The 15,775-nt window shown below is 33.0% G+C and overlaps 1 long non-coding RNA gene across 1 annotated transcript; it reads left to right on the top strand.

Moving 5' to 3' along the window:
• Window positions 1-11,947: 11,947 nt before the first annotated feature.
• LOC147909684 (uncharacterized) lies at window positions 11,948-14,301 on the top strand. The gene is made up of 2 exons (XR_015545101.1): window positions 11,948-13,793; window positions 14,144-14,301. It is a non-coding gene; the product is annotated as an uncharacterized LOC147909684 (long non-coding RNA).
• Window positions 14,302-15,775: the final 1,474 nt, after the last annotated feature.

Raw genomic sequence — 15,775 nt, 5'->3', positions numbered from 1 at the left:
GCTGTGAATTGTTTAGCAAAGTGGTCAAAGGAGAAATTATAGATATTTTCAATGCGAGTAATTTGATATATAACATTTGGTATTTAACTAAAAACTTTGTACATAGTTCATGTTTTCATGTTGAGGTCGGTTACTTTTCACCTTGCCCTCGTATATATGTATATTCATTTAAATGAATTAATTTCAGAAATGATAATTGTTGTATCGATATGGTTGTCGAACTTTTAACGCAATCAATCTGAAATATTAATAATCCCCTCAAATTTCCCAAATTTAATCTTAAAAAACTCAATGAAACTTGAAGACATTCAAATTCTAAAATCTTATTTTACAATGACTACAGGCATGATCTATTAGGTGTACCAATAAGTTTTAAAGCGTTTTTAATGAAATTTAATATTTATTTATTTAGAAATGAAAACACATTTAATTATCAAAATAATCTCCATCATTATCTATGACCTTTAGCCATCTTTCAGGCAGCTTGCGAATTCCAGAAGCGAAGAAGGTTTTCGTCTTTCGATGCGATAAAATTATCCACCCATTTTCGCACTTCTTCAAATGCTCGAAAGTGTACACCGGACAAGGCGTTTTGCATTGACCGGAATAAATGATAATCAGAAGGGGCTACGTCTGGGCTATACGTCGGGTGCGGCAGAACTTTCCAACCAAAAGCTAGCAACGTTTCCTTTATAGGTTTATCAACATGAGGCTTAGCGTTGTCATGAAACAATTTCACAGGACGTTTTCCTTTGCCAGTAAATGGACGATTTCGTTCGATTTCTTGATTTAAACGGATCAATTGTTGACTGTAGCGATCACTATTAACCGTTTCATTCGGAGCAGTTCTAATATAGCACACCCTTCATGTTCCACCAGATGCACAGCATAACTTTGCTGCTGTGGATGTTGCGTTTTGGCGTTGATGTAGTGGGTTGTCTTGGATCCACATAATGTTTTCTCTTTTTAGGATTATCGTAAAAAATCCACTTTTCATCACCAGTCACGATTTTCCACAAGAAAGATTTTCTATGCTGTTTATTGTACAGATTTAAACACTTCTCAAGACGATCATTTTTGTTTTTTTCACTTAATGCATGCGGCACCCACTTTCCTTCTTTCAGAATCTTTCCCATCTGCCGTAAATGAATTTAAATATCTTGTTGAGTTACTCCAAGTTGCTGTGCAAGTTCGTTTTGTGTTTGACATGAGTTTTGATCGAGTAATGCTTGCAATTCATTGTTTGTAACCTTCTGAGGAGCACCACTACGTTCTCTATCGCTAACATCAAAATCATCCTCTTTAAATCGCCTAAACCAAAACTCACACATACTTTTGGATACAACATTGACTCCAAGAACAGAACAAATTGATTCACATGCTTTAGCAGCGCTTTTTCCTTGATGAAATTCGTATCGAATGCAGTGTCGAATAAATTGCTTGTCGCTCGCCATTTTAAAATCATTTAATTTTGAAGTTAAATTTCCAATTTTGTAAAGTCAATTATGTTTTTTAATAGTACACATTAAGCGCCACTACATATCAAAAGAGCGCGAAAATATTTGAATTCTAAATTTAAATTATACGTTACACAAAAAACGCTTTAAAATTTATTTGTATACCTAATAATAAACAGTAGAAAATTCATTATTAGATTATGCCTGTAGTATTTTCAATCCAAGAGTAATAAATTCATAGTAGAATCCATAAATAGTGTCTATTAGCAGACACATTGTTATCTCATATTAGGCGACTATTTCATAATAGGGAGTTTTTCATGTACATATATAGTATATAGTGAGAGCAAAATTCATACAAGGAAATATTTTATAAAGAAAAAGGTTTATTTATAAAAAATAAACATTAATTAACAATTTTATATAATGAATGCATTCTGTTCTAACATAAACAAATGAGCTTTGCATGTATCTTAGAAGCTAAAGCTCGCTTTTGATCAATGAATCAAGAACTATAAGTTTCAGTCAATTTCGCCAAAATTCTGTGATTTTATGCGGAGATTGGTTTGCGGAGATGGATTTTATGCCTTTCTTGAATGTACGAATACTTTTTGAGCATTCAAACAATACAATTTTTAATTTTTGTTTATTTTTCAGATGATATATTTTCTATAATTAATACATATCTTTTTGGTATGTGTAATTTTAAGAAACATATAATCTATTTTATTCTTTATGAATAAATTGTTAATTATAACAAGAAATGATCGTCAATTAAATGTCGAAATAATGTCAAATTAGTGAAATCAATTAATGACTTATTTCTCGCTGGATAATATTTACTTTTTAAAAATAAAGTTTTTTATAAAATATTTTATCTGTACGAATACTTTTTGCACTTACTGTATATATAATTCACACTGAATTATTTAAAGTGGTAAAGATCTAACTTCGACCGTTATAAGCTTGAATGCTCTTACTTACACTTAGTATTTGTTGCATTACGGTCTTAATAAAATCATTTATTATTGTTTTATAGCTGAAGCTGTTGCATAGCTCTTTCCATTTAGTTCGCTTTCGTTTGTTTAAAATTCTACTGCAAATTCTTGCTTGTACCTTATATCGCTTGAAATTCTCTAAAAAAGGGATCATTTTATACTTTTTCAAAGCATCCTTTTTATCCTTGATTGCATCTATCGTTTCATCAAGGAGGAGACACATGATTTCTCTTTATAGATTTAAATCTGAGCTTTTTGTATCGTTCCGGAACAAGAGAGAGAATTTGATTTTTGAATTGAGAAAAGTTGTCATAGATTTCTGCTGGATTTGCGGAGAAACAAGAAGTTGTCAATTGTTGTGAAACCTCACTTCGAGCAAAGCTAAGAGCAAGCACATTCTTCTGGTCATGATCTAGTTTGAATTTATAGACAAATCTAGAAGCCTGAGTGATTCGGCCGCCGACAGTTTCTATTGGAAAATGATCACTTCCCATTATGTCCTCCAGTAGCTATGCTGCAGATCAGAGTCAAGGAGCGCGTAACGATTATTAAGTCGATGTTAGATTTTCCACTCCCGGAACAGTGAAAAGAGTAACCCTTTCGTCGTTAAGGATTATTATATTTGATAGGCTGGTTGCCGAGGCTAAAAGGCTCCCTGCAGAATCCATGTAATCGCATCTTCAAAGGGAGTGATGGGCATTAAAGTCTCCTACGAAAATCATTTGTTCGAATGAGTTTAAAGACCAAAAAGCTGTTCCCAAATTTGTGAAGGCGTGGCAACATTTGAATGTCAATTAATAAACATTAATTAATAAGCAAGGCTGAGAATTTAAGTAGAAGGTAATTCGCAATAGTTCAAGCAAGTCATGCTCAAAGGACATGTCGAAAATGTTGTAGGGAAGATGGTTTCCTGTATGATGCAACATATGCTTCTGATTCCAGGAACTGTAATATCCCTCTTAATTAATGAAAACCTTTTAATAGAAAAGTTCGACGAGGGAGATATAGAATGGATTATAAACATCATATTCTCTCATTACATTCATGATGCAAGGCAATTTACTTCTTGCCCTACAACAATTCCATTAGAAAATTTTTAGACTTTTCAAACTGAGTGGGATCATGAATGGAGAAGTGGAATCAGACTGCGAACTCAAAAGTGATGCAGATATTATAAAGATGGACTTGTTCCAGACGACTATTGAGAAAATGCGATAGAGAGTGGATTATTCAATGTATTTAACATAGGAAGCAAGTTGTTAAAAATATTCAAATTATTAACAATGGAAGAGATATCTAGTTCAGTAAATAGTATTTTAATACCGTTTATTAAATCTCTGGCTAATAGGAGAAGAACCGAGGATCAGCTGCTGGGCAAGCTTTGAGATGGGTATGAGTTTGAAAGACTTTCAGAGCTCTTCTGCATATTTTTATATTGTAATACTTTACAAATTTTATTATCATTAAAGCTCTTGAGTAGTCGCGGCGGCCATGTTGGAATCGTGATGTCATAAACAAAAAATGACACGTTGATTTTTCTTGCGTGCCATTTGTAAATAAAGAAAAATTGAATGAAACAAAATGATGAGCTTTAAAATATTTTTAAAAATCGACGAAAACTCCTTTTTTCCCTTGACAGTCAATAAATAGTTGTAAAAGGCATATAAAATGAAGGCTTTTTGAAGAAACATACGATTTAAGAACTGTTGAAAATACTGAAAAATATGCTTTTACGTATAAAATTCCAAGATAACTTGAGTCTTCTTCCATATTTACGATTTTGATAAAATCCAAGATAAGTCAGTTTCAAATAAATACTAATAATGAAATAATAAGAAAAAAAAATTTCGTCAACACATCATTTTTCATGTTTATAAATTCAGCCTATAAATTTATCGTGATGCAGTAATAGTATGAACGCCGTTTGATGCTTTATAATTGCTTGACACATCTTAATACAAATGTACACAAAAATGCACGAAGTATAACATTGTGCATTTTTGTGTACATTGGAACAGAACGTATATGTTGTGCGCTATTTCAATCCGGATAGAGCTAGATTAAATATAACTTTTTCTGCCTATATTAAATAAAAAAAGTAAAAGTGCCAGCCACTCAACGTCCTCAAACCTCATTTATAGTCGCCGCGGTTAGTAACATATAATTTTTACTAGAAAAGCTTACACAGCCGGCTGAGTACAGATGTGTAGTGTTGTGTTGACGAAAATGGGCAATTGGAAAACGCAATTTGTATCGCCGTATGCACAAAAGTGTCTAGGGATATTGTAATTAGAAAGTACTCATTAGTCGGCGGACATAACCGGTAGCTATACACACAAGCGTGTTTGCCTTTGGCGCGTCGAAAGTGAACGAGACCGCGAGTTGTCCTTCTTGCTCTAGTTGTTTTAAGCGACCGAAAATGCTTTCTCGGCAATCTTGGCCACTCAGCATATTAATGACTGCGTTCAGCGGACTCAACAGTTGAACGAATACTCGCTGTTATTGATGTATTCTTTTAAATCATCCAATAAGTATTTTAGATCTGGAATACATCAATAGCGACAAGCGCTCACTCAACTGTTGAGTCCACTGAATGCAGCTTATAAAGGGCGAGAAGCATTTTAAATAACATAAATTTTCATAAATTGTAGTAGTATAATGGTACCCCTAACATTCGGAATAGTATAAATCATATCAAAATGCAACAGTTTACGAGATATTTAATTATTTACGATTTTTCGTGTGGTCGAACTCGTAGAGAAGTTGGAATGAAGTCGAAAGATATAAGGTTGGAACGCAGGAAATACTAAGATTGATTCCTATTTTTTTTTTAACTTTTTTCACAGTCTTTTCCAAAAGTAATCAAGTCAATAATAAACGTATATTAGGTCAAATACATTTTTATATAATTTTAAAAATATTTCATGTATGGGAGTTTTAAAGCAACAACTGTAGAAAAGAAACCCATTTTGTTTTCCAATTAACGAATAAAAAATTATAAAATATGTAGGATTTTCTAGCTCCAGATTGCTAAACAAAAATTAATAAATAGAAAGATTAAAATACACGAGCAACGCTTATTGGATCTTAAAATATAAACGAGTTTATTAAAACATATACATTAAGAATTAAATTAGTTTTTCATCAATAGATTCATAGGAAATGTTTTGACTGTACTAAATCTGCATTAGTCGAATAATAAGAAAAAGAAATCATTATAATTATTATATTATTACGGCTATATTATTATGATTATATGATTATATTATTATTATTATTATTATATGAGTATTATTTTATGATTATATTATTATGATTATATTATTATATTATTATTATGACCATAATAATTTATTATATTGTTATAATTTCTCTTTCTTATTATTCGTATGTGGATTGATGAAGACTTAGTAATAAATGATTTCAAAAATTATATTAGGTGTTGGAATTAATTCGTAGCGTTTTACAAGTGATGGGAAGTACTTTCATTAATGTATTTTTTAATGCTCATGTGAAATAAATAACATTCTTTCATTAAAAAACGCTACGAATTAATTCCAACACCTAATATGAAAATATATTTGACCTAATATACATTTATTATTAATTTTGATTAATTATTTCGGAAAAAAAAATATGAAAAAAGGCAAAAAAGCAGATCTTGGGATCTCCAGCGTTTCGATATATCTTACGAGCTTGACCACATAAATTTCTTGCTACTCGAGATTGATGAAGAAGGTATATAACGCGCATGAAAAATCGTAAATATAATTAAATATTTCGTAAACTGTTGAGTTTTGACATTATTTATATTATTCTGGATTAATGGAAGGGGTATCACTATTACAACAATTTGCGAAAACTTATGTTATTTAGAATGTCTCTCACCACTTATGATACAAGCCGAGCGGCTGAGATTGCCGAGAAAACATTTTCGGTCCCTTGAAACAAGCGACTAGAGCGAGAAGGACGGCTTGCTGTCTCGTTCACTCTTGACGCTCTGAAGGCGAACACATGGTCATAGGCTTGTGTTTGTGTGTGGGGCTACCGGTTTCGCTGATCGTGACCGCCGACTGATTTCTGTGTCGTCACCAAAGTTCTTAGTTAAGTACTCTGTCGAAAACGGCCAATTAAAATCGATTAAATATAATCCGTTTTAATCTGCGGATTAAAAAATAATCGGTTTCAATTTCGGAGAAATCGTAATCGGTTTTAATCACTTTCGCGAATAATTTCGATCCGAATTCATTCTAATCCATATATTCGTTCTAATCCATATATTGTTATCAATCAAAACAGATCCGAATAATCGGATGAATATGTAATCCAAAATAATCCGCTCGAATCGTATACTTTTCTTGTAACGGTTCAATCTATTTCAATTACAGGAACACCGATTCAATTGGTTTTAATTCTATTTACTAGGAAAGACGATATTAATCCGGTGAATTCGAAATTCCTCGATTTCGGGGATGAAAATAAACTCAGATCTAAGGATCTTTAATACACAACTAGGTAATCAAATTTGCCTCTCACCGGCAAAAGTAATAAGATTCAATCAAAAACTTCCCCGATTTTGAAGGCCATATTAAAATCTATTTTAATGCAACGAGGATTAACTTTTTTCGTATCTGCGGTAAAAGTATTCGACTTATACTCGTTTCCACTAAATAACATATGTTATGTTCATAATTAAATATTAAGTATTTTTATCACATGTTTTGTAAGAAAATGGGATATATATATAATATAAATAATTTTGAAATCATTAAAGTTGAAAATGATCCTTTTGCTCGAATTATTTTAGACTAATAGTATTCCTTTGTTTATTGGAGACATGAGAATTTAATTTTTCGTATATTAATTTTAATTATTCAGCTTATTTATACCTAATTGATACAACGAAACATCAATATTTGATGATTTTGATAAACAATGTCACATATTTGTTACGTCCAAACCCTTGGAAATTTGGTCAAGGAGACAATGAGGGAGAGGATATGGAAGGACGGTTAGATTCAATCTCACAGGTATACGCGCAGAGGCGAACACCTGTGAGTACGCACTTTTTCGATCCAGGAATATGGGTCAACGTCCGAAGGGACGCTATGATATCTGTTCCGATGGACAGTGCGAACATCGGTCCTACTTTTTGGGTTAAGGAACTTAATCTTTTTGACCCGGGACCGGACCTCGTGCGATCTCAGGTATTAAAAGGAAGTGAATGCGAGAAGTGATTTCAATAAAAGATATGGAAACTGTAACTACTAAGTTACATTTATTAATAAAAAGAATATAAAAAAAAAATTTTTATACAAAATAAACTTCTCCTTTTTTTTTTATATAAGAATATACTTAATACATTATGGAGGTGCGCGCGCGCGCACGTATGAAACGAACTAGCGTGATTAGCGCAGGTTTTAGTAATTTCCGCACTACCCGCAACAATAGCTTAATTAATAGATGAACTGCACCGAGTTAGCTTGATTTTCGTACTGACCGTAACAATAGATTGTATCGCGAACTTCACTGACGTGGACCGGGTGGTTTAGAATTCCGTACTGACGCTCTGTGCTTCCGCGGGACCTCTATTTATACCCCGAAAAGGGCGTTGTGCCTTTTGTCTAGGATGCAAAAGTTAGTTGCAATGTCACGCGAGATTTACGATTTTTATAGCGTCCTATCGTTGTTAATCCAAAGTACATCGTTAGAACAGTTTTGAGAAGAAAAGAAATGATTTACGTTTTTCTTAAAGAGCCAAGATTGCTCAAAACGGATGACGAATTCTGTTCTCGCAGAAAATATGGCTAGGTAAACAGATGGTTACCATCACAACTAGCACAACTAGTTTTGCGTGCAGAGCAACTGCCATTGTCAGTCGTGAGTCCGATCTTAAATAACGCTATCGTGGGAAGTTATCCCATGCGTTTTATGATTTTTTAAGCGCGACGTGGCGCCTGTTTTCCTAATATGAAATTGTTGGTCAATCTCGGATGACAAAGCCTAGATTTTTACTATTGGGTGACTTCGATGCATTTATAATGTTTTTTGCAATCTTGTCTCTTGTCGGGCCTGCATTAAGATTATTATTCCTTCCGGGTTGATTGGTATTTACGAGTTTTCGCGGAGCCGGTCCCTCTTTTCAATTCTGTCAGACCGTTATCAGAAGGCTCCGTTCGAGTCTCACAGATGCCAAATAGTCGCGACGTGGAGCCAAAGAAAGAATCGTGGCGTCTGTAGGACATAATATATAATATTATATGCTTGAAAAATTATCTGTTGTTAAAATTTAGTCAATTAGTCTTCCGCTAATTATCTTTAGTTATTCACATATAATTTCCTAATTCTAATGGAATGAATATAGTTACATTAATAATAAAAAATTGTGTTAAGAAAATACAATAATATCGTACCTATGTGCAATAACTTTCGTGAGTCTTATAAGGATGTGGTGAATTTGTGAACTTGTGATAACGAATCAAATATTAAAGATTGTATGTTAAACTCACGACAGTAGATTTAAACAATCTCAGTAGAAAAGCTGATGGAGAGGATAACGCTGGAGTTACGTGGGGGAAATATTATTTATTATGCTATATTAAGCAAAGGAAAATATGCTTCGGGTAAACGCTCTGTATCATTTTGTATGTTAATAGCCTTAATTTGTTTTTTTAATAAATATCATTTCAGACATGAGTATTTTTTGAAAACATGGCTCTGAATCTAATAATGAGATATTCTCCCAATCTAATTCATGTCCATATTTCAACTGATGTTCTGATACTACCGTGTATAAGCCTTTGGATCTCTTAATATTCGATTTATGTTCCTTTTTCCTTGTTTTTACTTTCCTTTTCGTCTGGCCTATATATGAAACGTCACAATCGAGACAATTATTTTATATACCACATTACAATGTTCCATATGTCTAACTTATTCTTACCTAATCTAATGACAGACTTTAACGTGTTCATGGGTTTATAGGCAACTTTGAAATCATTCTTTTCCGCCACAGGTTTAAATTTTGCCGAAATTTCGTGCATGTATGATATCCTGCATGTATGATCCTTTTCAAAAATAAAGCTTATAAAAAATGAGAGACGTTCTACCTTGAGCAATGATTCTTTGCCTCGTCTTACGCTGCGTGTGATATGCAAATCGACGTTTCTGATCTCGTCAATAAAAGATTCCGAAAATCAGAATAAGTATTTATCATTTCACTTCGTTTATATTTAATTACTTGGTCGTACAATTCATCATTTTTATCAGTGAACTAGGCCTATTGGGGATATCACTTAAAAAAAAAACGCGTCAAAAATAGCCTCAAGAGTGATGTGGAAAATTATTCAAAATTTATTGGATGTATTCGTTTTGAGCGCTTACCCGTTGCTTCATTCTGTGTTAATTATATAATGAGCGAAAAAAAGATAGAATGAAGTTTACAGTATGAGCGCCCAAAGCGAACGCCCCGTGCACCTCATGTTTTTGAATGTTAGACGCTCCTAAAGAGAGCGGCATTTGGACTGCGCGTGGGGCGAGCGGTGAGAGGAGTAGCGGGAGGCGAAGCCAAACCAATCTTAGCGGATTTAGTTATTCAAGACTTAGAAAAGTACATTCTGTCGAACGTCAACATAGATATTCCAATCTATTATCGATATGTGGACATTTTACTTGCTGTGCCTAACAACCAGATTTATAGAATATTAGATAAATTTAGTTCTTATCATGACAGACTGAGATTCACAGTTGAGCATAATTATGAGGGTACTGTGGATTTTCTTGATGTTAGTTTGAGGATTGTCTGAACACATTCGATAATTATAGGAAACCGACGAACTCGGGATGTTATTTAAATTACAAATCTAACCACCCAATAGAACATAAAAAAGGAGTGATAATTGGGCTTGACAGAATTCTTTTCCTTGCGCATCCGGAATATCATAAGAAAAATATTGAGTTTATGATTAGTGTTCTACTCTCTAATGGCTATCCTTTAGATATAATTTTCTCCACAATTAACAAAAGAATAAAAACATTATCGAGGAAAAAAGACTTATATACGATTACAACCAAGAACATCAATGATTCGAATAATAATAATCCGAAATTATTTCACGATATCATACATGCACGAAATTTCGGTAAAATTTAAACCTGTGGCGGAAAAGAGTGATTCAAAGTTGCCTATAAACCTATGAACACGTTAAAGTCTGTCATTAGATTAGGTAAGAATAAGTTAGACATATGGAACATTGTAATGTGGTATATAAAATAATTGTCTCGATTGTGACGTTTCATATATAGGCCAGATGAAAAGGAAAATAAAAACAAGGAAAAAGGAACATAAATCGAATATTAAGAGATCCAAAGGCTCACGCACGGTAGTATCAGAGCATCAGTTGGAATATGGACATGAATTAGATTGGGAGAATATCTCATTATTAGATTCAGAGCCATGTTTTCAAAAAAGACTCATGTCTGAAATGATACTCATTAAAAAAACAAATTAAGGCTATTAACATACAAAATGATACAGAGCGTTTACCCGAAGCATATTTTCCTTTGCTTAATATAGCATAATAAATAATATTTTCCCCACGTAACTCCAGCGTTACCCTCTCCATCAGCTTTTCTACTGAGATTGTTTATAAATCTACTGTCGTGATCTGAGTTTAACATACAATCTTTAATATTTGATTCGTTATCACAAGTTCACAAATTCACCACATCCTTATAAGACTCACGCAAGTTATTGCACATAGGTACGATATTATTGTATTTTCTTAACACAATTTTTTATTATTAACTATATTCATTGTAACTATATTCATTCCATTAGAATTAGGAAATTATATGTGAATAACTAAAGATGACTAGCGGAAGACTAATTGACTGAATTTCAACAATAAACAATTTTTCAAGAATATAATACGATACAATGTCGAACTCTCATTTAAGGTTTTACTTAGAAAAGATAACTGGTTGTGAACGTTATCATGGTGAATTATTCTTACAAGTTATAACGTGGGACGTCTAACTCTTTGTTGCGTTGATGCGATAATACGTATATTATATGCGAGAATCTGAATAAGTAATTGTGTAAAACTGAAGATGACCTAATTTAAGGTCGAAACATCTATTTATCTAAATGTTACATGTTTAAAATATAAAATATTAGCTGTGAACATCTTGCGTTGTGGTGTGTGCCGTTAAGAAATTTGTTTACCTCTACGATTTTTTTTCTCACAGACTAATCATCCAATCAATACGATTAAAAAACGAAAATATTCGGCCAATCTTAAACGAAAATTTTATTTTATTTTAATCCGTATTGTTATTGACAGTGAAAACTTTATTAGAATGAAGCTCTGAAGGCGTCCGCGGCACGTGAGCTTCAGAGCTTTATTCTATAAAGTTTTCACTGTCAATAACAGTACGGATCAAAATAAAATAAAATTTTCATTATAGTTTATAATTGGCCGAATATTTTCGTTTTTTATTCGAATTGATTGAATCATTTTTAATTTCGAAAATATTGATGTTATCAAAAAAGTCTAAGAGACAAAAAAATGTTCATTTTGATCCAATTAAGCTTAAAGAATTTTTTCAGAATTTTTGTTCAAAGTTTAGATTTTTCAAACAAAAAATTGTAACTTTTTAACGACCACTTAGAAAAAAGTGTATATAGATGCTTTTTCGCAGCTAATATGAGGAATCAAATCCAATCATTTTCAGTCGCTAGAACTTTGATCAGTCAGTTAAGCGACTTTTCGAGGATAAATCGTTCGCCTATAATGTTTGAAATATTTTTTCGTATCTTTTTTATTTCTTCAAAAAATAAACTGTATTTATTAAAATTAAACTTTCTGTATACAAATGTATATACATTCTTTCGTTTGACACATACTAAGTGCATTCAATTTTAGGGTATACCATCTAGTATATTATTTCATTCGTATATTATTTCATATTTTTGTTTCTATTTTTGTTTTGTACTTGTAACGATGAAAATAAAATTTTACAAATAAAAATGCGTACATTGACAATTTAATTTTTACCGAAAAATCGGAGTAATTCTGATTGAATCGAACTATTTTTGTCAGTCACGACAAAATCGGATTTACATTGCATCAATTATTTTAATTTTCAACCGTTAACTGGGAAAAATTCCGACTGAATCGGATATTTTATGCTGATCATGGCAAAATCAGATTCTCGTTACATCAAAACCGATTTCATTATCATCTGCAAAAAATCGGAGAAATTCCGATTAAATAGGATTAGTTTTGTTGATTACGAGAAAATCGGATTATCGTTCTATTAAAATGGATTCCAATATCGTCTACAAAATCGGAGAAATTTCCATTAAATAGGATTATTTTTGCCGGTTGCGAGAAAATCGAATTATCGTTTCATTAAAACGAATTCCAATATCGTCTGTAAAATTGGAGAAATTCCGATTGAATCAAATTACTTTCGTTGGTTACAACAAAATTGGATTCAGGTTGCATTAAATATGATTTCGTTTTCATTCATGGAATAGGGGAATTTATGATTGAAACAGATTCATATGATCCAATTATAATTCATATGAAGCGCATTAAATCCGATTAATTTATTTTCAATCGATTTCAATATGCTATTCTCGGTGCAAGAATCCTAATTGAATTATTTTTGTTTTAAGGGGGTATAACACCTTTGCGGCTTCAAAAAATAAAAAAAATTTTTTATTGGCTTAAATGATACTTTAAGATGTCTAGAATATGATCCCATTAACGCCTAAGCGATCTTGAATTTATTTCACGTCGAAAACAGCTATGTTTGTGTGTTACCTCTAGCGCGGGGAGAGGGCCTCGGGGCGCTCACCGAGCTCGCTGCCTTTCTCTTGTGTTTGTCAAGTATTTCAGGATGAAGTTTTCAAAGCAGTCAAGCCTATCTACGAAGAATTAAGTTCTGACGATTTATTATCCCGCTGTCTTGGCGGGTATACTCAAAATAACAACGAGAGCTTCAACTCTGTGCTGTGGTCTATAGCGCCGAAAGGAATCTACAGCAGCAAGGCGATCGTTGATATTGCTGCAAATATTGCTGTTTGCAATTTCAACGATGGCCTAAAAAGTGTATTGGAAATTATGCAAGTTCTTAACTTAACGATCGGTACTACCTGCTACAACTTTTGCATAAAAACCGATGAACGGCGGATCCGCGCAGCCGAGCGTGCCATGAGCTGCGGAAGCTAAAGCAGCTCGGAGACTTGACATGTCCAATAAAAAGGCCAAAGATGATGAGGACCTTAATTTGGAAGGACAATTGTACGGGCCAGGCATTGCCGATTAAGGTAATAAGCTAATAATTGCAAGATTTCTCGTACCAAAACTTAAAATGCGTTTTCTGAAAAACACTATTTTTCAAGCTGGTGTACACAACGCCCACAATTTTTATCCGATCGACAAAAATCAAATATCTTTATACTCAGCATGGGTGCCTTTATGGTACTACCTAGTCTTTTTTAAAAAGAATCACTAGATTTTTTTTGGCAATCGATTTTATGTCAGATTTTTAGGCGAAAATTCGATTTTTTTTTCAAAGTCGCGCCATTTTCTCAAAAATTGATATTTTTTAAAATCCACTGGTACTACCTTAGCCAAACTATCACAGATTAAGAACCAATTTGTATTTTTGCTTTAGGTCACTCCAGTCAGCCACAATCGTGTACACCAGCAAGACATACGCGACGCTAGCGGCCTCTTTTGACGGCGTTTATTTTATAAACCATGATGATTTTTCAAAAACAAAAAATATGTTCAGTGTCTTTAATATGTAAATAAAAAAGCCCAAAGACCCGATTTTGAATTACGCACTTCTTTGTATGTAAAAAAAAAATCTTGAAAATGAGGTCGATTTTGGCCGTAAAAGGTGTTATACCCCCTTAATCGGCTGTTTTCGGCAGGGTACCCACACAACACTGTTTTTCGACTTACAGTCGATTTTTCTCAATTGGCTTACAGTCGACTATGAAAAATCGATTGTCAGTCGGCTGTTCCCAGTTGACTTAAAGTCAACTTTCAACAGTCGCCTTATAGTCGCCTTATAGCAGTTGATTATTTGCTGATCATTAGTTGACTTCTAAAAATCACAGTCGACTGTTAGTCAACTATAAGTCAATTATAAGTAGACTATATATGTTTTAGTCAACTATAAGTCGCCCGGTATGAGTTTCGACCGCCGTCGCGTGAGGACCACGCGGCAGAGCATTAGCCCGTATTCAAGATTAGTCCAGCGTTACTAGAAGTAGGACTTCGCGGGATCATCCATTTTTTCACTCGAGTTAGAGCGAACTCCAAAGAAGGTCTTTTTTCTGATCAGATCATTCCACGTGTTGTATCTTTAGTTTACATTCCATTTTTTTTCCATTTGTTAACTTATTGAGCATTGATGATCATAAAATATCTTTTATCGCAATGTTTAAATAAGTTAACAAAAAGTGGACATTAATCATTCAAAAGTTGACTATTCGATAACTTGTTAATTTTTTTAGCTTTATTAATAATAGTCGATTGTTTTTGACATTAGGAAGTTCTTACAATAATGTGAATCCAGATACGGTGAACGCTAAAGTAACGTTAGTCTTTTCTTAATTACTTGTTAAGAAGAACATAACCTGATCTTAGCGTTTACTTTATCTGAATAAACGGTATTGCAAAAACTCCCCATTTTCGACGACTATTATTCCACATTCTGTCGACTATTAATCGACTTCGTGTTGTTTGGGCACTCAGGATTAAGAGCCTTAAGGGAATCCTAAAGCCATCTGTATTATCGAATAATCATAATTTTTATGTTAACAATCACTTTTTTCTTCTTTTACAGATTTGGAAATTCTCTTCTAGAATGAAAGTATGCGCATTAATACGTGTCTATGAGGTGGAATTTATACCAAGAACGACAAAAAATTTTTGTTATCCAGTAAGCAAGAAATATTTTGAAACATTTCAACAACGTTGTAATAACGTTACAACGTGGCTATAATGTTGCTAAAATGTTTCAAAATGTTCCTTGCTTACTAGGTAAGATTTCAACTTCGAAATTTTTTGTCGTTCTCGGAATAAATTCCACCTCACAGATACGTATTAATACGTATACTTTAATTCTGAAAAAGGATTTTCGATGTAAAAGAAAAAAAAGGTAATTATTCAAAAAAAGACGACTTTAATTTTGGAAAATCTTTTTTGTTAGACCTTCGATCAATTTCGCAAGCTCAAGATTGTTTGTGCATATGCTTCCGGGAAGGTATCATTTGGTACGTATAATCTATAGAAT

This window comes from Acromyrmex echinatior, chromosome 5 (genome assembly GCF_024713525.1).
Source record: "Acromyrmex echinatior isolate Ae372 chromosome 5, ASM2471352v2, whole genome shotgun sequence".
Taxonomy (NCBI): Eukaryota; Metazoa; Arthropoda; class Insecta; order Hymenoptera; family Formicidae; genus Acromyrmex; species Acromyrmex echinatior.
The sequence above is the reverse complement of the archived record's forward strand: the minus strand, read 5'-3'. Positions and strand labels throughout refer to the sequence as shown.